Source organism: Myxocyprinus asiaticus, chromosome 31 (assembly GCF_019703515.2).
Source record: "Myxocyprinus asiaticus isolate MX2 ecotype Aquarium Trade chromosome 31, UBuf_Myxa_2, whole genome shotgun sequence".
NCBI lineage: Eukaryota > Metazoa > Chordata > Actinopteri > Cypriniformes > Catostomidae > Myxocyprinus > Myxocyprinus asiaticus.
In genome coordinates, this window is record NC_059374.1 from 9,737,278 (window position 1) to 9,760,574 (window position 23,297).

Here is a 23,297-nt window from a genome sequence, read left to right on the forward strand (position 1 = left end):
TTTGTTCATCTTTTGGCAGAGATATTGCACAAACAATGGCTGTCCTCATCGGAGGACTCATAATCAAATGTTATCTATTTTTCGGCAAAGGGTATTGCACAACAATGTTGCCCTTATCGTAGGGCCCTCACCAGTGTTAAAAAGTAGCGTGTTACTGTATCTAATTACATTTTGTGGTATGCAGTAATGTAACCTGTTACTTGGATTACACATTTAAGACAATAATATTAAGCTGAATGCATTTTAAATTGTATTACGGTCCTATGTTATTACTTTTATGTGTGTTGTTGTACCAGCTAATGAGCATGCACTCTAACAAACCACCATGGCATAGAGGACATGTATCAAGGCAACGGCAGATGAGTAAAGCGTTTCAAGATTTCATGCACTCACAATCAATCTCAGCGAGCTCTGTGTCAGCCTGCTCCCAGCCCTGGCTGGAGGAGAGAGGCACACAAGGCTGGGCCGGCAACAAATCCTCTTCAAATTTCTGCGCTCTACCCCATCCTCACGTGCCTACTTCATGTGTCCCTCTGCAGCTGCCAAAGGAGGAGATGGGATCGGCTTCGGGTATACATGGAAAACAGCGCATGTTCCCATATGACAGAGGGATATATCACTCACAAGGTGGAAAAATTTGTGGAACAGAGTCTTGAAAAAGACGTCGCTAAGCAAATGGCTCTTTTATGTTCTTTATGTACTTTACACAATAAAACACAGACACAATGCAATAGCATTACAGATGCGCAAGTGATAAATGATACTTGTCCGAGCACAAGCAGGGAGGTAGAAATAATCCACTATCTGTAAAGTTGTTTAAACACACACATACTGCACATGTACACACACAAGCAGACTGTACATGCACACATATACATGCATGATGCAACACATAAGCAAACCTGTATATGCGCACCGAAAAGAAACAACAAGCATTCAAATACACAATGGATTTACTATCAAAGCTATTTATAAATGTGTTTTCAGAAATGTTTTCATTTAATTTGTACTCTTTTTCTGTCTTTCACACCAACACAAACACAGGTAAACAAGCATACTGTACACGTACATGCCACACACAGCTAAGAAGGTTGTAGATAGTAGACACACACACACCTGAACATACTACTACAGCATATTTGAGATAAGAAAGTTAAGTTGCATATTTAGAAATGCATCGGATCTCTTTAGCCAAGTTGCTGTCTTTGTTATATTGCTGTAATTTTGTTATTGTTTTCAATCAATATTAAAGTACTAAAAGAGCTATTAGTGTCATATTTGTTTTTTTCACAGGTTTGATTGGTTTTAGAAAGTAATTTAAAAGTAATTAGTAATCTGATTACTTTACCCATGAAGTAATCAGTAAAGTAATACGATTACAATTTTAGAGAAGTAATCAGTAATCAGTAGTGGATTGCTTTTTGAAAGTAACTTACACTGGCCCTCACATTACGTTGTTATCCTATGGCAAGGATATTGCACAAATAACATTTGCCCTTGTTTATTTTTCAACAAATGGTATTGTGCAACAATGCCACCCTTATCTTAGGGCTCAAACTCAACACTGTTCTGGCAAAGCTATTGCCATTAACATTTGCCCTTATCAAAAGGCTCAAACGCAAACATTTTATATCCTTCAGCAAAGGCTATTGCACAAACAACATTCACCCTCATCAAAGGGCTCAATCAGCATTGTATACACTCTGCAAAGATATTGCACAAACAAGGCTCACCCATTCACAAGGGCTCAACATTTCTCATAAGCAGCCTACCCTCCTGCAGGGTATGGCACAATAGTAGTATGTCATACAGTTATATAAAGGCCATGTTGCATCATTCATATTTATTTCTTCTTACAGATTCGTCTCACACCTTCCGGAGACCCGTTTGCTGTCCTGAGTCTAATAATATTGTTTTGATTTTCTTTTGGGGGCTAGGTTTAAAATAGGTTATATTCCTTTTGAGGTAAGCTCCGTTCTCCTGCCGTCATCACCTCCAGCAAGATTTGATAGTTCAAGCAGCATCTGAGTGCTAAACCATAGGACGGGTATTACGTAAAATGATATAAGTATGTTTTCATTTGTATTAATCCCAATAATCTCTAATATTTCTAATAGAAATGTAAGCGTAAGTGTAGTTCTAGCAGGGAGATCTTGGGATTCATCTATCAGGCATCTCATCCAATCACAATACAGCCTCCGCTTTAAAAGCCTGCCAGCTGTCTCTCATTGTTTGCATACTTCTGTGTTTTTACCCCCCATCCCACCCCATCTCCACCAGTTTAGGTCTTGTCCTGGGTGGTGGTAAGCTCCGCTCCCCTGCCGGCATCGCCTCTGGCAGGATCTGACAGTTCAAGCAGCGTCTGAGTGCTGAACCATAGGATGGGGCTTACACCAAATGATATAAATATTTTTTTGTTTGTATTAATTCCAGTAATCTCAAATCTTTCAGATAGAACCAAGGTTACGTGAGCAACCGAGACATTTCCTTTCAAGAAGGTAACTTCGAGACTGTGTCGGATGATGAGACTAGGGGATTGTATACCATAATGCTGTGCTACTGATCAGCAATATCCACTAGCTAACAGGGTAGTAACAAGACATTGCATAAACCACTGCTTCATATTAACAAATAGGAAATGAGTGGGAAACCCTGAACTAAATGGTTCGCTGTCAAGACAAAGACACTAACCAACCAGTTAGTGGATCAATGTCCCAACATATTTATGTGCAATAAGGGATAAGCGGAGCAGGGCAAACGGCTGGCTACAGGCTATGTATTATGACACTAGCACTGAGGATAGTAAACATTTCACACTCTCTTTCACACCCTTGGGAATAGAGAGACCACATATTCCAACCATACACCAGACAATGACACTGACCAATTTGATAGTGAACATTAACAATTAACCATAATTATCAGTGAAAATCTGAGAAGAGAGGGAAGATACATGCAGGTTATAAAAGCTGGCGAAGGTGTTATGGGAAGCCTAACCTGCAGTCAAACAGATGCCCTTTGTCCATGCCCAGGAGGAGGCCATACTCATTTAGAATGGGTTTTCAGACCCATAGCACATTGTATGCCTTGTGACTCATCCTACTGTGTCATTGAAGCTATTGCCCTGGCTTGCATCTTCAGCTTGGAGACAGCTGAACCTTTGTAGTGGCTTCCAAAACAGATGAACAGTTGTTCAGACACCCTGAATTGTCTTGCTTGGTCAATATACAGTACTGTGCAAAAGTTTTGGGCACTTGTGAAAAATGTTTTATAGTGAAAATATTTTCAAATGTAATGCCATAAATAGTTTTTATTGATTAATTAATGTTGTACAAAGTGCAGTAAACATAAAAAAGCTAAATTAATATTTTGTGTGACCAGCTTTGTCATCAAAACAGCACCAATTCTCCTGGGTACACCTGGACACAGTTTTTTTTTTCTTTTTTTGCCCAATTTGGAATGCCCAATTCACAATGCGCTTTTAAGTCCTCGTGGTCACGTAGTGATTCGCCTCAATCCAGGTGGCGGAGGACGAATCCCAGCTGCCTCCGCATCTGAGACCGCCAACCCATGCATCTTATCACGTGGCTTGTTGAGCGTGTTACCACAGAGACATAGTGCGTGTGGAGGCTTCACGCCATCCACCGCGTCATCCACACTCAACTCGCCACACGCCCCACCGAGAACAAACCACATTATAGTGACCATGAGGAGGTTACCCCATGTGACTCTACCCTTCCTAGCAACCGGGCCAATTTGGTTGCTTAGGAGACCTGGCTGGAGTCACCCAGCATGCCCTGGGATTTGAACTAGCGAACTCCAGGGGTGGTAGCCAGCATCTTTTACCACTAAGCTACCCAGGCCCCCATGCTGGACACAGTTTTTTAAGGTTCTTGGCAGATAGGATGTTTCAGGTATCTTGGATAATTTGTCACAGATCTTCTATGTGTTTAGGCTGTCTCAATTGCTTCTGTCTCTTCATGTAATCCCAGACTGACTCGATGTTCAGTGGGAGGCTCTGTGGGGGCCCATGCCCTGCTGCAGGGCTCCCTGTTCCTCTATTCTATTCTAATCTGTTCGCAAAAGAAATGTTTGGGAACCTAAAATCTATATTTTCTATTAACACACTAAAGCAGAAGATAAAAATAACAATGTAAAGACAAATGTTTTTGTGAAACATCTTATGTGCTTAAGACTTTTGCACAGAACTGTATATGCTCAAAACCCTTACTCAGTAGAGCATGTGTAACCTCTAAGCCTTGTCCAACTCAAAGGGGGAGAGAGAATGTTTGTAGGGTAACAACACCGTGTCAAAAATGAATAGCAGCACAGTCTCCTGAAAATATGAAAAAGCTTACCGCCTTTAATGGCTCAAAAGGGGAACACATAAGCACGTTTAACACCAGCGCTAAGTGCCAGATTGGGTTGGAAGAGGGGCAAAAAAGGCTCTAAGCCATATCGTACCACGCAGAATCCTGCTGACCAGGGGTTGCTGCTTATAGACAAGCCCTCAGAGGTGACAAACATATACTTTGAGAGTGCATCCTTATGCTAGAGTAAACGTAATCTGCTGTTCAGTTGGTCAGAGATGCGCTTTGCACTGAGGAGAACTCGGTTCACCAGGATCATTGGATATTGGGCTGAGCCAGCACTGGAGAGGTCTCATCCGTACTCGCTACTCCGTACTACCAACTCGCTCTTAACCCTGTTTTTAGGCCTCAAGTGAAAACCTGAAGCAGCTCAATCTCAGAGAACACTTTGTCCAGTTTCACACCCTCGGGGGATAAAAATGGCAAGCCACTCACCTGAATGCATGCATGTTTCAATACAATGTTTCACTAATGAAAGCTAAGCAAAACGTGATCATATCATGCATGCCAATGCACAGCTTCATTTGGAGAAAAAGAAGGCACACAAGGCTTAAGCTGATGAAAAACCTCCTAAAATCTCCATGCTCTGTATCCTCTCATGTCTCAATCTTATGGTCTCTCAGGAGCTGCAGAGAAGCGTTAGTGAGAGGAGAGGGAAGTGGCTTCGGAAAGCATGCCGAAAGCAAAGCGTATTGAGTTTCATTTGTTCGCCATGAACACAATCAATCTCAGCGGGCGCTGTGTCAGAGAGGGTTCAGCCGACACTATATACAGCACTCGTACTCAACAGCAAACCACTTAATACTGAGAAAAAGGAGGCACAAAAACCCTCCGAAAATATCTGCACCCTATATCTCCTCCTCCCACCTCTCACTTGGGAGCTGACAAGGAGCATTAGCTGGAAGAGAGATGACCAGCTTCGGCTTTCAAAATGAAAGCGAGCCGCTAGAGCCAAGCGTCATGATTTTCATAAGTCCACAATGAATGTAATCGGTCTCAATTAACACTGTTAGAGGACAGTGCTCAACCCCGTCAGCCAGAGGGATATCACTCGCAGGTGGAAAAAACTAGTAAAAAATGTCTGTCTTTAAAGTGACGTACTTTTCAACAAGTGGCTCTTTTAGTGAATCTGCTTCTTTAGTTTCTGGCTTATTAGAAACAGGCAGAAACACACCACTGTGAAAACATGGAAGTGATTTGAAGGGAACGCTGCTTCTGCAGTAGCACAGAGGGAGAAGATTAGACCGTCTTGCTGACCAGGTGCAGATAAGAACAGCTGAAGTGTTTGTAGGGTTCAGGAGGCACGAGAGATATACACGCGTCCCTGGAAGAGGAAAATCTGGGGATGTAACGCTGGCAACACCTTATATACTCATGATAGGTGAGCATGGGGTGGAACACCAAGCATCATTAGCCAATCAAATAGAAATGATGGTACAGGGTTTCAAGGAATGGCCTCCCCAGGGAGTCTCCTCATGTCAGCTTCTGACACAGCATTAAATTACCTTCTTGAAAGGGAGCTAATGTTAACATATAAAAATGTTGGTTTTAAAAACGTATTACTATTTGTTGAAATTAACATTCACCAAGATTAATAAATGCTGTAAAAGTATTATTCATTGTTAGTTTATGTTAAATAATGTTGTAAACTAATGTTAACAAATGGAACCTTATTGTAAAGTGTTTCACCACTTTATCCTATCCCAGCTTTATACTGTAACTGTAAGTATCAAAACTGTAGTGGTGCAAAAATACTGTACACACCTCAGCGTTAAATAACAGTGTTAAATAATAATTTACTTTTGACAATGTCTCTTCCTCAGTCTTAATATAATTGGAGGCTTATGAGTATAAACTTCAGGCTGTTTTAAGTCTTAAAGCGAAAGTTTTTCTTGTTTTAAAGGGGGGCATGACCCAAAAAAATTGAGAACCACTGCTCTAGGTGGTCATTCGGGATCTACCCCTTCACCACTGGTGGCATAGCCTTATCCGGGAGTTAAGGGTAAGGGTTGGTGTAGGTTAGGTTTAGGATTATGTGTAAGGTTAACAGTGTAACTACAAATGTAATTTAATGCAGGTACTTTAAATGTAAGTACAATGCAACAACACATATTTACATAATAAGTAAATTTTATCAGTGATTAAGTACATAGTAGTTAAAGACACCTAGTATAAAGTGGATCCAAATATTTTTCAAAAGTATTATTCATTTCTTTAGTGGTTTAATGTGGGAAAAATAACTGAGCGCACTTTTAAGTCTAAAATGCACAAACATAAAAATTGCACAACTGACAAATATTAGTTTCAAAAGAATGGTTGCTCCATGGACTTCCATTGTAAATGCATTATGTTTACAATATTTTTGTTTGATTCTTGTTTGTTTAAATTGCTGAAATATAAATCACAGTACTAAAATACATTTGCATGATTTTTATAGTTAATTGCGAATAATTGCATTTTTTAAAAGTCCTGAAATTTGACACTATATTTGACTCTACAAAGGCTGCAAAGTACTTGATTTTGTCACAAGTGCAATCATATAAGTGTTTCTTTCTCCATCACTTAATCATTGAGACTTAAGGTTTTGAAGGAAATTATTTAAATTGAACATTTTAAAAACATTGAATGTATCAAAGCTTATTACTAGTCACCTATTTTTATTTGGAAGGGTTTATAGCCTTTAACAAATAACAACAAGTAATGGCCAGTAATGACAAAATAAGTTATCAATTTGGTTCAACCCTCATGCAGAAGTTAATGTACATAAAACTCACCCTCTCTGCCTCCAGAGCGTAAAACATTTCAGAGAAAGGCTCCCACAAGTTGAAGAACGATTTCTTCTACTCATAGTTGAATATATGAAAGGTATTTCCAAACAAAATTTTTCTCAAAGTCTGCATGAGTGAAAAAATCTAAATGGATTATGTAAAAAAAAAAAAAAAAGAAAAAAAATTACTATAATCATGCAGAAAAAAAAGCTATTAGGATAAGAGTTATTGATTTGGGATAAACTTAAGTCTACATCCAGGTCCAACACCTTTGAAATGTTTTTAAAAATTTACATTTTGTAAATGTACAATTTAGAAGCATAATTATTAGTAGTTACATGTTTATATTAAAACACCCTCACTAACTGGATCTAATGCTTATAGTTCTCATAAATAAGTGATCAGTCCATATTCCTGTCTATCGTGCACGCATTAACACACACAAAGTCCAAGTCTGTTGTGATGCACATGGGAGGCAAGACAACCAGGGTCAAGTGACAGGGTCATGTTCCACAACTCACCACTGTGAGCTCTGGTGACAGCGATTGCCCACCCAGACTTGGAGACACTGCAAGGGTATGAGGTATGAGGTCTAGAGTACGGCACTGTTAACTGGTTGTTCTGTGCACTGATGTGGTGTGCAGAGGTTGCAGGTCTGGAAGAGTCGACACTGTCCTCATCGGCTTTTGTTGTCTCCTCAATTGGTCTCTAATATACGAGTGAGAAAAAAGACTTACAACACTTAGACTTATAACATGTTTAGCATAACATTGTGTTATGAATCACTGACAAATATGGTTTTCAGAGTTTGACTTTTAAAATCTTGTTTAAAACTAGTTTATAGCATTTTCTAAAATAAAAATAAAATTTAATGACATTAAAAAGTCATGTGATGTAAACATCAAGTAAAATGTATTAAAATATTTGTTTAGCACTTTGAATACATGAGAGAATAGTCAACTTAATTATTAATTAAAAGTTTTCAAACATATTTTTTAAGGTCAGAACTGCCAAAATCATTTTTTTCAATAATGTCAGCTTCTTCTTTTTTTCTTTTCTTTTTTTTACTGGCTCCTGACGGTTAAACCACATGACATTTTTTTTTTCTTTAAGCCCCAGAAAAAATACCAAAATGACTTTGAACTCAGTAATTAAAAACATGTTCATCATAGAAGAGGTGTAAGTAGTAGTTTTAGGTGAATTTATTTTTTAGGCATTTTTATGTATTTAAAAAAAAAAAATAATAATAAAATAAAATGAGCGTCACATCATTGACCCTTTTTAGTCTAAAAGTCTTATTTGATGCATTTTGCACTTTTTATTTTTAGAAAAACATTGCACAAGAATGTCAAATCTGTCTTTTTATCTGATTAATTGAAGAAATAATCAACAGATTAATCGATTTTAACAATATACATACATTATTAGCAAGCAGCACTAGATCTTTACTAAATATATATACAGTACTGTGCAAAAGTCTTAGGCACATAATATTTTTCACAAAAACATTTGCCTTACAAAAATTTTATTTTTATCTTCTGCTTTAGTGTGTTAGAAAATATAGATTTTAGATTCCCAAACATTTCTTTTGCAAACAGAATAGAATAGAATAGAATAGAGGAACAGGGAGCCCTGCAGCAGGGCATGGGCCCCCACAGAGCCCTCCACTGAACATCGAGTCAGTCTGGGATTACATGAAGAGACAGAAGCAATTGAGACAGCCTAAACACATAGAAGATCTGTGGCAAATTATCCAAGATGTCTGAAACATCCTATCTGCCAAGAACCTTAAAAAACTGTGTTCAGGTGTACCCAGGATAATTGGTGCTGTTTTGATGACGAAGGTGGTCACATAAAATATTAATTTAGCTTTTTTTATGTTTACTGCACTTTGTACGACGTTAATTGATCAAAACTATTTATGGCATTAATTTTGAAAATATTTTCACCATACAACATTTTTCACAAGTGCCTAAAACTTTTGCACAGTACTGTGTATATATATATATATATATATATATATATATATATATATATATATATATATATATATATATATATATATACTGTATTTGCACAGTACTGTGCAAAAGTTTTAGGCACTTGTGAAATATGTTGCATAGTGAGGATGTCTTAAAAAATAATGAAATAAATAGTTTTCATTTATCACTTATTGTCACACAAAATCCAGTAAACATAAAAAAGCTCTGAATCTCGTAGTTCTGATTTTTTGTATCTTCATTTTGACTTTAATCTCCTTTTGACTTGCTCAACTCATAATTTTGACTTTCTATCTCATAATTATGACTTATCTCATAATTTTGATTTTTTTGTGTCATAATTGTGATTTAGTAACTCATAATTATGACTTTTATCTAACAACTATGAAGTTTGTTTTCGCAATTATGACATTTATGTAATAAATATTACTTTAAATCTATTAATTATGATGACTTTGGATCTAAAGAAATGACTTTAATTTGAACAATTATCACTTTTAATTTCATAAATATTACTAATTATCTCAAAATTGTGACTTTTAATCTCAAAATTATGACTTTGAATCTAATAATTATGACTTTTTATCTCATAATTATGACTTCCAAAGCATTTTTTTTTTCAGTGTAGCGGAAATGGGCTTTCGTTGTATCTCTTAAAGATTTTTATCAAAGTCTCTATCAAGGCAAGTCAGTCCACTCAGTGGCCATCTTGGGAGTGCTTCCAGGCAGCTATTTTCTATGGATCCAAGTGGCATGGCTGTAGCTAGTGGGGTGAAAGGTGGTAATGATTCTAGGGGCCCAAAGGAACAGGAACTGTATTATTTTAATAGGAAAGGGGCCCAGAGCAAAATATAGTCAGGGGGCCCAGAATTCACTGCTACGGCCCTACCAAGTGGCATAAAAGTACAGCTCCTGTCTGCTTGAATGGGGAAAGACAGAAATATTTAAACTAGTTGGTCAAGATTACAATTAAAAAACATATTTCATATCAGCAGTAAATTTGACAACAATCCCAGATAGCAATCTGACATAGAATCGATGTCTCTCACAGCATCGAAATGACGTTGATCATCGATGCTGATTCCACATCTTTTTGCTCAAAGTCATGTTGAATCTACGTCGTTCTCGCCATTGAAAACTATCATAAAATCAATCTAATTGGTTTGCTTACCTCACGTTGAAACAACGTTGATTTCAATTGGGTGAAACGAAGTTATACAATCAATTTATTTTCTATTTTTGTTTTTAAAATCCCAAATACTTACAAATGAATAAGTCAGCCTATATTTGTACTCTTTATTAAACACACAGCACATTCAGTTATTCATTATTTTATTTATACACAATATATACAAATACATCATTCTTTGGAGTTAACTTTTTCTACAGTATATAAATCTTAATACTTAACAGCCAATTAGAAAAATGACTTCACACTGTTGCATTCACAAATTAATTTGTATAATAACAAATTAGAGGCTAATTTAAAGGTAGTCTCAATTTTACAGATATTAAGAAATAGCTCATCCATAAAATGTAAATGCTATCATCATATGCACACCCTCATGTTGTTCTGAACCTTAGACATTTTTATTCTGTGAAACAAAAAAGGAGATAAAGTATAAGGCAGAACATTAGGGACTGACATTCTCAGTCACCATTTTTTTCATTGCATCTTTCTTTTCTAAAAAGTGAGTGGTTGACTGAAATACAATATTGCAATATCTTTTCTGTTTCACAAAATAATAACATACAGGTTTGGAACATATGGAGCCCCGTAAGAGGACAGAGAGGGAGGATCTCCCCCTTGCAATAGTTTTGCATTCCTGGCAAAAAATAACTGTGGTTTTAGTACAGTAACCATAGTTGAACAATGGTATTTGTAGTAAAACCATTACCATACATCTTACCATGGTTTTAGTATTAACCATATTTTAAACATGATACTTGTAGTGAAACCATTGTATAATAACACAGGACAATGAAAAGTTTGGTAATAAAATTTGAATTTTGTGGTTCCTCTGATTTTACTACCATAATTAAACTATTGTTACTGCTGAAAAAAAAATAAATAATTTAAACTTCTTTTACTACAGAATCCATTGTTTAAACATGGTATTTGAAAACCATTAGTACAATATTTACCATGGTTACTAAAGTCATGTTTGCTAAGATTTTACTAAAGTAAAACGTCATGGTTACTTGTGTAACCTCCGTTCCCTGATGGAGGGAATGAGACGTTGTGTCGATGTAGTGACACTAGGGGTCACTCTTGGGAGCCCGAGACACCTCTGGTCTTTGATAAAAGGCCAATGAAAATTGGCGAGTGGTATTTGCATGCCACTCCCCCGGACATACGGGTATAAAAGGAGCTGGTATGCAACCACTCATTCAGGTTTTATGCTGAGGAGGATATAAGGTCCGGCCATTTCAGCGGGTAGTTCAGCGTTGTGGCAGGAGGGACACGATGTCTCATTCCCTCCATCAGGGAACAGAGGTTACACAAGTAACCATGACGTTTCCTATCTGTCACTCACTCGACGTTGTGTCGATGTAGTGACACTAGGGGTCCCTATACGAAACGCCACAATTGGCTGAACTGTGTTACGTGAATTGGCGGTGTGTGGTGGGCAGACTACTGTGTGCCACATAGCCAGCACACCAGGTTGACACGTAACCTCCCCCAACATAGTCATGAGTGTCGAACGGCCCTTTAGGGACAAGTTGACTACCCAAAAGATAGAGACAGGCTTAACCCAGTCATGGCCTCTTTTCCCTTTCTCTTTTTCCACTCCCTAAAAAAGAAGGGAGATTATCCGACTGGGCCGCCAGGTCTAGTCGGGGGGTGTCCCTCCCAAGGGGAAGACACCGCGGAGACCACACCTCGCCCAAAGAGGGGGGGGGATATTTAAGTGGAAGAATACGTCACATGGTCTTTCCGACCATGTGGAGAGTCTTCAAGGTAGATCCTACTCAACGGGGGAGGAGTTATTACAAACATGGAGACTGGGGCAGAGGGGCTCTGCCCTAGGAAGATGCAGTTTGCCAACAGGGAAACGAACTAGTGGAAGATATATATCACATGGGGTTAGCCTTACAGGGAACCGCCACATGCAGAGCACCTACCCCAGAACAGCACTCTTAGTTAGCACGTGTACTGGGCCGGCAGCGAGTCTCTCCGAAAACTCGACTGCCACAGGGCTCAGAGGAAGTCAACCAGGGAACAAAGTTTGTGAACACTACTGGGAATTAATGCCACACGTCTTCAGCTCCAAGGGAGGTGGAAGGAACTATGTACAAGCGATACACCAGGCCAGCTATCCCGGGCTTATTCGCTTGTGTTGCATGCCACTACCTGGGACGAAACCGGTTCCACCCGGAGGTTGTAGAACCTTGCAAAGGTGTTGGGTGTTGCCCAGCCCACTGCTCTGCAAATGTCTGTTAGAGAGGCACCTCTGGCCATGGCCCAGGAAGCCACTACACCTCTGGTAGAATTGGCTCGTAGCCCTACCGGGGGCGGCATGTCCTGGGTGAGATATGCCATAGTTATGGCATCAACAAGCCAGTTGCTGATCCTCTGTTTGGAGACAGCGCTATCTTTCCGCTGTGCACCAAAGCAGACAAAGAACTGCTCAGAGATTCTAAAGCTCTGCGTGGGATCCAAATAGATGCGTAAAGCGTGCACCAGACACAGCAATGACAGGGCTGGGTCTGCCTCCTCCTGGGGCAGCGCTTGCAGGTTCACCACCTGGTCCCTAAAAGGGGTGGTGGGAACCTTGGGCACATAGCCCGGTCGGGGTCTCAGGATCACGTGAGAGTAACCCGGACCGAACTCTAGGCACATTTCGCTGACAGAGAATGCTTGCAGGTCACCTACCCTCTTGATGGAAGTGAGCGCAGTCAGGAGGACAGTCTTCAAGGAGAGTGTCTTAAGCTCGGCTGACTGCAAAGGCTCAAAGGGGGCTCTCTGTAGACCCTGAAGAACTACAGAGAGGTCCCATGAGGGAACAAGGTGCGGTCTGGAGGGATTCAGCTTCCTGGCGCCTCTTAGGAACCTGATGATCAGGTCGTGCTTCCCTAAGGACTTACCGTCGACTGCGTCATGGTGTGCTGCTATGGCGGCAACGTACATCTTCAAGGTGGATGGGGACAGCCTCCCTTCCAATCTCTCCTGCAGGAAGGAAAGCACAGATCTGACTGAGCATCTCTGGGGGTCTTCGCGTCGGGAAGAACACCACTTAGCGAACAGATGCCACTTAAAGGCATACAGGCGCCTCATAGAGGGGGCCCTAGCCTGAGTGATTGTGTCTACCACCGTGGGTGTGTACCGCAGCCACTTGGGCATGCGGCGAAATCAAACAAAAAGGCAACAAAAGATTTTCCAGCTGGCCCTCTACCGGGGGATGGAGTGGTCTTCTTACCAGCTCCACGTGAGTGGAGGGGCAAAGTCCTTGACGTTGTCTCAGAATAAGCCCGCCTGGGAAATGGGGGCAGCAAGAAACCGTGTCTTGTCGGCCTCGCCCATCTCGACCAGGTTGAGCCAAAGGTGGCGCTCCTGGACCACTCGTGTGGCCATCGTCCGCCCAAGAGACCGCGCCGTGACCTTCGTCGCTCAGAGAGTGAGGTCGGTCGCCGAGCGTAGTTCCTGCATCAAATCTGGGGCGGAAATACCCTTGTGTAGTTCTTTCAGTGCCTTGGCCTGGTGGACCTGCAGGAGAGCCATGGCGTGCAGGGCAGAGGCGGCTTATCCAGCTGCACTGTAGGGCTTAGCCGTCAGGGACCACGTGAGCCTACAGGGCTTGGACGGGAGCTTAGGGCGTCCGCGCCAGGTGGCGGCGCTCTGCGGGCATAGGTGCACCACGAGCGCCTTAATCACCGGGGGAATCGCCGTATAGCCCCTGGCTGCCCCGCCATCGAGGGTAGTGAGAGTGGGGGAACTGCGGAATCGGGGCCAGGCAGTAAAAGGTGCCTCCCATGACTTCGTCAGCTCCTCATGCACTTCTGGGAAGAATGGCACTGGAGCAGGGCGTGGCTGCTTTGAGCGGCACCGCGAGCCCAGAAACCAATCATCAAGCCGCGAGGGTTCAGGGGAGAGCGGAGGGTTCCACTCTAACCCGAAGCATGTCTGTCATTTCGGCAACGGCCTGTGACTGGGCAATCGTTCCCGAAGGGGGAAGCCCAGCTGAGGCTTCTGCGTCCGACTGGACAAGCCCGCTCTCTGATGCTGCACTCGAGAGCTCATCATCTTCGCGGGCTGCGAACAAGAAGACAGACTCGCCGTGAGACGAGCCGCTGAACTCATCCGGAAGCCCAATTGGGGCAGACGAGCGTGCTGGGGAATGGGAGGTCCGTGGGGGGATACCCGGCAGAGACGATCCCATTGGGGTCCCCAAATCGCCCCCAGTGCTATCCACGCTGGCCTCATACCCATAGGTAGAAGGACCGAGGTGGGGAGCCGCTGGGGTGGCGTGCTTTCTTACGAAAGCAAGCCGCGACCGCAACGTTCATGCAGGGAGAACATGAACCATCCACAAACGCTACCTCTGTGTGGGTCGCGCCCAGACACGAAAGACAGCGATCATGACCATCCGAAGTTGAGAGATAACAACCGCAACCAGGAATAACACACAATCGGAAAGGCATCTTTAAAAAGACGCATCTTTAAAAAGACGTTCCGTGTGTGCGCTATTTTAGAGAAATATATACTCTTTTAGAGGGAAAAAGATCTTTCAGAAAATATACTCTCTAGTTTTTCTGCCGAAGCGCCCATGGGCGTTCTCTGCAGTGCACCAGTGCAGAGGAGGGAGAAGCCGCTGAAATGTGCCATCAGATCCAGCAGAGGTGAATGAACAGTAGTATTCAGCTCAATGAGCATGACCGTTTGGCTCCGAAGAGAAAATCTGAATGAGTGGTTGCATACCAGATCCTTTTATACCCGTATGTCCGGGGGAGTGGCATGCAAATACCACTCGCCAATTTTCATTGGCCTTTTATCAAAGACCAGAGGTGTCTCGGCATCCCAAGAGTGACCCCTAGTGTCACTACATCGACACAACGTCGAGTGAGTGACAGATAGGGAACCATGGTTAATTTGTTACAAGGGAGCAATAATAAAGGGTTAGTTCACCCAGAAATCTTTTACTCAATTCATGCCATCCCAGATGTGTCTGACCTTCTTTCTTCTGCAGAACACATTTGAAGAAAAATAGTAAAATATCTTAGCTCAGTAGGTCCTTAAAACACAAGTGGATGGTGATTCGACTTTTGAAGCTCCAAAAAGAACAGCATAAATGTCATCCATATAACTCCAGAGGTTAAATTAATGACTTCTAAATTGAAACGATTGTTTTTTGTGCGAAAAAGATCAATATTTAAATTATTTTTAACTATAAAGCATCGCATTTGGTCAGCAGAAGTATGCGCATGTGGCGTAATCGCGTTGGCATGTTTACGCAAGAACTGACGCACGTGCGACACACGTGGAAGAGCAGAGCTATTTACAACTGAGTAGGAGGAACGCTGTAGAGAAGCTTCGTTGGTTTTGGTTTAGATCTGTATTTGTATTGTTTGTTTACTCACAATGGTGCTGTGGCAGACAAGGCTCTTGTTCATCGGGAAAGGAGGAAGCAGTAACTGGGTTAATACTCAACAAGACTTTTTAATTACAACATAAACCGTTGAACTGAAACATAACAACACACACACAGAGCGGCCGCATGCGTCTCTCTCTCTCTCTCTCTCTCTCTCTCTCTCTCTCTCTCTCTCTCTCTCTCTCTCTCTGGCGTCCCTGGCTCCTCCTTTATTTCTCTCCCGCTGATTAGGCAATTCAGCGCCAGGCGTGCATCCTCACGACCCGGCCACGCCCTCCTCCTCGTCACATACCCCCAATGCCCGATTCCTGAAGGGGAGGAGTGCCCCCTTCAGCCGTTCCACCACCTGCTGGTCTTCCCTGCCTCCTGGGAACCTGGGCAGGATGAGGGGAGTGAGAGGGGAGAGAGAAAGAGAGCGGGAGTGCCCGAGAGAAAGAGAGAGAGAAGAGAGAGTGAGAGAAAAGAAAAAAAAACTCCAGTTCCTGACCACACCGCCATTCGGTCCTCAGCCAGCTGTCACAGTGATCCTCCACGATGCCAGGTGATGGCTCCTGCCAGACAGCAGCGGCTCCTCCACCTCCTGGTGGATGAAAGCGAGCTCCTCCGTCTCCTGGGAGATGACAGTGGCTCCTCCGCCTCCTGGGAGATGACAGCGGCTCCTCTGCCTCCTGGCAGATGGCAGTGGGCTCCTCTGTCTCCTAGCAGACAGCAGTGGCTCCTCTGCTTCTTGGCGGATGGCAGCGGGCTCCTCCACCTCCTGGCAGATGGCAGCGGCTCCTCCGCCTCCTGGCAGATGGCAGTGGGCTCCTCTGTCCCCTAGCAGACAGCAGTGGCTCCTCCACTTCCTGGTGGATGGCAGCAGGCTCCTCCATGTCCTGGCGAACAACTCCAGTACCATCAAACCCATCCTCTCCTCGGCGTCGCGATCCTCTGTCAGCGGCGAAGGCTCTCTGACAGCATGTCTTCCTCCAATCCCGGGTTTTGGCACCAGTGTGACAGACAAGCCTCTTGTTCATCGGGAAAGGAGAAAGCAGGAAACGGGTTAACACTCAACATGACTTTAATTACAACATTAAATGATGAACTGAAACATAACAACACACACAGAATGGCCACGTGCGTCTCTCTCTCTGGCATCCCCGGCTCCTCCTTTATCTCTCTCCTGCTGATTAGGCAACTCAGCGCCATGCCCTCCTCCTCTTCACAGGTGTGTTTGTGTGCTATGTCTAAACTGAGAGTCAAAAGTGAGATTATGCCCGGAACATGCCAATGCGAATTTGTCACACTGGAAGCAATGGTTTATGGTCATAAAGTACTTAAATATAGACCTTATTTGCACCAAAAGTGATCGTGTCATTTTAGAAAACATTAATTTTACCGCTGGAGTTGTATGGACAACAGTGGTTTAATCTATGTCTACTGAAGTGATCCAATTGGTTTTGGGTTAGAACAGACCAAAATATAACTCCTTTTTCATTATAAATCATCACAGCAGCCTCCTTGGCGATCATGATTTCAAATTTGATTACACCTCCTGGAGCCATCTAGCGCTCTGTGCATGCGTCAAGCACTAGGAAGTGTAATTGAGATTATTATCATGCCTAGAGACTGCAATGGCAATAGGTACAGTGAAAAAGGAGTAACATTTTGGTCTGTTCTCACCCAAAACTGACTGGATTACTTCAGAAGACAATGATTAAACTAATGGATTACTTGTATGCTGCCTTTATCTGTTTTTTGGAGCTTCAAATGTCTGGCCACCATTCACGTGCATTGTATGGACCTACAGAGCTGATATATTCTTCTAAAAAAAAAAAAAATTGTGTTCTGCAGAAGAAAGAAAGTCATATACATCTGGAATGGCATGAAAGTGAGTAAATGATGAGAGTATTTTTAATTTTGGGTGAACTATCCCTTTAATTGTTTTCATCTTAGTGCCAGTGCCATTTAGGAATTAACTTTAAAATAAGTAAGAGTTAAAGTCAACATCAAAATTGACTCAATTTAATTTTTTGGCTTGTTTTGAACGATTAATCAGTACATATTTTGTTTGTCTTTATAATCTTTTATCAAAATGTAACAACTTGTGCCACCTCTTAAGTGGGTTTCTTTTTTGGATGACTTCACAAATCCCTCTTACTTTCTCAACCTCTCCACCTCTATATTTTCACTTTTCACGATCCAATCATTTCCTGATAGATAAAATCAAGACCTGCTCGACATTTTCTCTCATTAAATATCTTGTTTCTGTCAGAAATGTCATGATACAGAAGTAAACCGGGTTATAAATGGATACTCACTTTGACTTTAATTCCTCCAGTGTGATTATTTTAGTTAACTTGTCTTGCTTTTGATGGTGCAGTAAATAGGGGAATAGTGATGTGGAAGATTTTGGCTAATATTGACATTATTACTGATAATAATAATCAGTATTATGGCCTACATTAAAAATCTTTATTGTTTTGCTTGTTTGCTTTAAAATGATGTGCAGACGAAAAGATGAATAACAGTTTACTACTTTTGTGACCTGCCACTGCTTACAATATCCGCCTAATCGGATCAATGCTGCTAATTTATAATGCACTAATATTGGCTGTCACGAATATAGGATGAATCCCTAGTTATGAATATTTTTCTTTTTATGTCTTTAAGGTTATAAACTTATATTTGTCCCTGCTAATGAAGAGGAGCAGTGATCAGCTGGATGGCCTCAGGGTCTACTCTTTCAACACATTTTTCTTCCCAAAGCTTCACAGTAAGGGACATTTTGCAGGTCATGCAGCAGTGAAGAAGTGGACAAAAACAGTTGATCTCTTCCTCCATGATCTTGTTCTTGTTCCTTTGCACCTAGGCATGCACTGGACTTGGGCTGTAATTCATTTATTAATTATGATGCCTTTGTAAAACTTTCTGTTTTCACATCTATATAGATTTTTTTTTTAAAAAGTTTGAAACATATACTGTTTACTGTATTTAATATTTTGTTTTAATATAATTTAATGTTTTGTATTTCTGCCTCCATTACTTATCACCAGGTAATTGATTTCAAATCCCAGACAATCCAGTGCTATGACTCTATGGGTCAGAGATATAGTGATGTCTGTCAAATGTTGTGAGTCTCCTTATTATTGCCACTACTTTGGTTTTGTCATCAAACTGCTTTGAAGATGTACAGTTGAAGTCAGAAGTTTACACACACTTAGATTAAAGTCATTAAAACTAATTTTTTAACCACTCCACAGATTTAATATTAGCAACTATAGCTTTGGCAAGTCGTTTAGGACTTCTACTTTGTGCATGACACGAGTAAATTTTCCAACAATTGTTTACAGACAGATTGTTTCACTTTTAATTGACTATATCACAATTCCAGTGGGTCAGAAGTTTATAATCACTAAGTTGACTGTGCCTTTAAAGCAGCTTGGAAAATTCCAGAAAATGATGTCAAGCCTTTAGACAATTAGCCAATTAGCTTCTGATAGGAGGTGTACTAAATTGGAGGTGTACCTGTGGATGTATTTTAAGGCCTACCTTCAAACTCAGTGCCTCTTTGCTTGACATCATGGGAAAATCAAAAGAAATCAGCCAAGACCTCAGAAAAATAAAAATTGTGGGCCTCCACAAGTCTGGCTCATCCTTGGGAGCAATTTCCAAATGCCTGAAGGTACCACGTTCATCTGTACAAACAATAGTATGTAAGTATAAACACCACAGGAACACAGTCACCAAACCACTCAGCAAGGAGACGCATTCTGTCTCCTAGAGATGAATGTAGTTTGGTGTCAAAAGTGCAAATCAATCCCATAACAACAGCAAAGGACCTTGTGAAGATGCTGGTGGAAACAGGTAGACAACTATCTATATCCACAGTAAATTGAGTCCCAAATCAACATAACCTGAAAGGATGCTCAGCAAGATAGAAGACACTGCTTCAAAACTGCCATAAAAAAGCCAGACTACAGTTTGCAAGTGCACATGGGGATAAAGATCTTACTTTTTGGAGAAATGTCCTCTGGTCTGATGAAACAAAAATCAAACTTTTTGGCCATAAGACCATCGTTATGTTTGGAGGAAAAAGGGTGAGGCTTGCAAGCTGAAGAACACCATCCCAACCATGAAGCATGAGGGTGGCAGCATCATGTTGTGGGGGTGCTTTACTGCAGGAGCGACTGATGCACTTCACAAAATTGATTGCGTCATGAGGAAGGAAAATTATGTGGATATATTGAAGCAACATCTCAAGACATCAGCCAGGAAGTTAAAGCTCGGTCACAAATCGGTCTGCCAAATGAACAATGACCCCAAGCATACCTCCAAAGTTGTGGCAAAATGGCTTATGGACAACAAATTCAAGGCATTGGAGTGGCCATCACAAAGCCCTGACCTCAATCTGATAGAAAATATGGGCAGAACTGAAAAAGCATGTGCAAGCAAGGAGGCCTACAAACCTGACTCAGTTACACCAGTTCTGTCTGGATGAATGGGCCAAAATTCCTTCCTCACTTATTGTGAGAATCTTGTGGAAGGCTACCCAAAACATTTGACCCAAGTTAAACAATTTAAAGGCAATGCTACCAAATACTAACAAAGCGTATATAAACTTGTGACCCACTGGGAATGTGATGAAAGATATCAAATCAGAAATAAATCATTCTCTCTACTATTATTCTGACATTTCACATTCTTAAAATAAAGTAGTGATCCTAAGACAGGGAAAGTTTTGTAGGATTAAATGTCAGGAATTGTGAAAAACTGAGTTTAAATGTATTTGGCTAAGGTGTATGCAAACTTCTGACTAACTGTATATGCTTGTCTCATTTGTGAATATTTAACAGAAAGTACCTCCCTCATGGAGGAGTACAAAGTGAAGAAAGGCTGCATCTTGGAGGCTTCCAGATGGACCATCGGCCGAATGAGAACCAATGTAATGCCACCATATCGTGAATTTTATGAATATTCTCTTAATCAAGGCGTCTTTACATGTCTGATTTAAGGCTGCTATGTGCCTGCTCAAAATTCTGTGTAAAGACACAATTTATGCTTAGACAAATTATAGTTAGACAACTAAATTATGCCTGCTCTGACCCACCTCAGCCCCTAGTATAAAAGGCTATTTTGATGCTGCTTTGATTCTGTGTGACTTGAATGCAGCATCAGAGCAGCCTTAAACTGTTGTTGTCATGATAGGACATATAGTATTTCATAATTTATAGTTTCATATTTAATAGTGTAACTTCATAATACCATTTATTTCAGATTTCTATATTCATTATTTATATTTAAAACATTAATCTAAAACCACTTATGCATTTGTAACTGTGTAAATGCATTTGTCACCTCTGAGCAGCATTAGACAGTCTGTGTAAATACACCTAAATGCCATTTCAGATGTTTTGTGCCACCTTTGCAGTGAAAAGATGGCTTAAGTGTCCTTTTAAGCTAAATGTTCTGCTTGTAATTGTGTATCTAGGCAGTTCCCAAACAGATGAATGGCAATGACTGTGGTGTTTTTGTTTGCAAATATGCAGACCACATTTCGCAAGGAAAGCTACTCGCATTAAGACAGGTTTCAGACATGATTGAGCTAGTTCTCTCAAATCATTGATTCTCATTCTATTTCTTATTTTTGCTGTTAAAATGAGAATTGGAGTACATTTCTTGCTCTTTGAGCATTTTAACAAAGTTGATTCATGATGATGATTCTGTCTCTCACTCTCATTCTCTGTAGTGTGACATTCCACTCATAAGAAAGGTGATGGTGTGGGAGATCATGTAAAATGAAGTCCTGATAATCAGAAGTTCCTGTCAAGTCCTCCCTCAAATAATTCTACCAGCTACCAACATTTGATCTTGCTTAAAATAAAGTTGAGTATGTAAGCATCAATAGTGGTCAGTTTGTTTCATAGAATGGGGCAACAGCAGTGGAAACAATTATGAGGTTGGTGAGAATCATGGTTTCACTGCAGATTTTAGTCTTTTAGTCTTTAGTCTTTTAGGGTATTTCAGACTATATAGTGTTATTCTAACATGAGACTTCTGTCAACACAGACGGGTATTTCAGACTATATATGTCAGAGAATGCAGAGGCAGGACCCGAACGCAGAGTTGAAAAATAAGGGAATTTATTAAATAACACAAGGGCAAAAACTCCCATGAGGGGGAAAAAAATAAACAAACTACCCCAAAGGGGGAAAAGGGTAATCCAGGCTGGGGCAGGGGGAAACAGGACAGACCGGACCGAAGCGGAACCAGGTAGGGGAAACAGGACCTACAGGGAATAACTAGACCAACCAACTGGACACACAAGGCACTGGACAGCAAATGCTAGGAGACTAAAATAGGGAGAGAAATCAACAGGTTAACAAGACAGGGCAGTTGTGACTAATAAACTAATAATGGGCAAACAAGGAGGCTGAGTATGACGTAAGACAGAGACACGCTGCGATACAGAAACAAAACAAAGTCACGTGCTTTCACAAGACAACAAAACACCCGAATGGCATGAGCGTGCATCGCCAAGACCATGAGGCAATATACGCCCATGCCAACCAACAAACAAGACGAGAGAATGCAACGATGCCACACATTCTCGCACTAAACGAAATCTGAGCATACATCACGAGGCAAACACGATTTTATTCGGGGAGTAACTGCAACAACAGTAAAACATGAAACTATAAACAGAACAAAAAGAAATATGGGTCTTTAAACACTTAAAAAAAAAAAAAAAAAAAAAAAAAAAAAAAATGCAAGTGCCGTTGGTCAAGGGAGAGTCTTCTTACGGCCATCACCTCCCATCCTATACGGTGCATACTTTAAATATTTGGAAATGGTCTCCATTATTTTTGTTTGTGTTGTTTTGAATGTGCTGATGACAGTGTCTAAAGAGGAAAAACAAACCACAAGTTAGATCATTGTCAAAAATGCTGTACATTTCAGCCCATGAATAACATCCTGTATGTTGTTGCCAACTATTTTCCAAAGCTGTACCAAAGTTGTTTAAGTATGATCACATTTAGGTCACACTTTTATGTTAAGAAACACAAAGTGTGCAAACTCTCTTGATTTGTGCAGCCAGAAAACCACTTTGTTGTTGCTAGGTAACCACACTCCACTCAAGTATGTCACTTGGCCAGCATCATCAACAGCATTTTTAGCCAATTTCACAAAAACTTTGCCTATCCAAGTTTTGGACCAATAATAGATCAGAGCACACGTGTGACAAATTCAAAAGTGATGATAGACTGACAACCAGCTGATGTAGTGTGTTTTTTCCATACTGCATGTCTAATTAGGGTCATATTCTACTCACTGCACACCAAAAATGACAGGGTTCCCAAAGAGGATAACCAAGAAACCTGTCTAACCTATTTGACTGCATGTATTAATAATAGAATTGGCTTTTCATCTAAATGTATGCACTTACGACCACTATAAGTAAAAAGACAAAAAAATGAATGAAAAGACAGCCATTAACTTAAGTTATGTTGAAGTTACATCACTGATGAGAAATTACAATTTGGGACTACATGGTGAAATTTCATGTCATTTGGATAAGCACAACCTGAA

The 23,297-nt window shown here is 41.0% G+C and overlaps 1 pseudogene; it reads right to left on the reverse strand.

Annotated features, from left to right (window-relative positions):
- LOC127421803 (inactive ubiquitin carboxyl-terminal hydrolase MINDY-4B-like) overlaps positions 1-23,297 on the reverse strand; it is a 47,426-nt pseudogene that overhangs the window by 18,616 nt on the left and 5,513 nt on the right.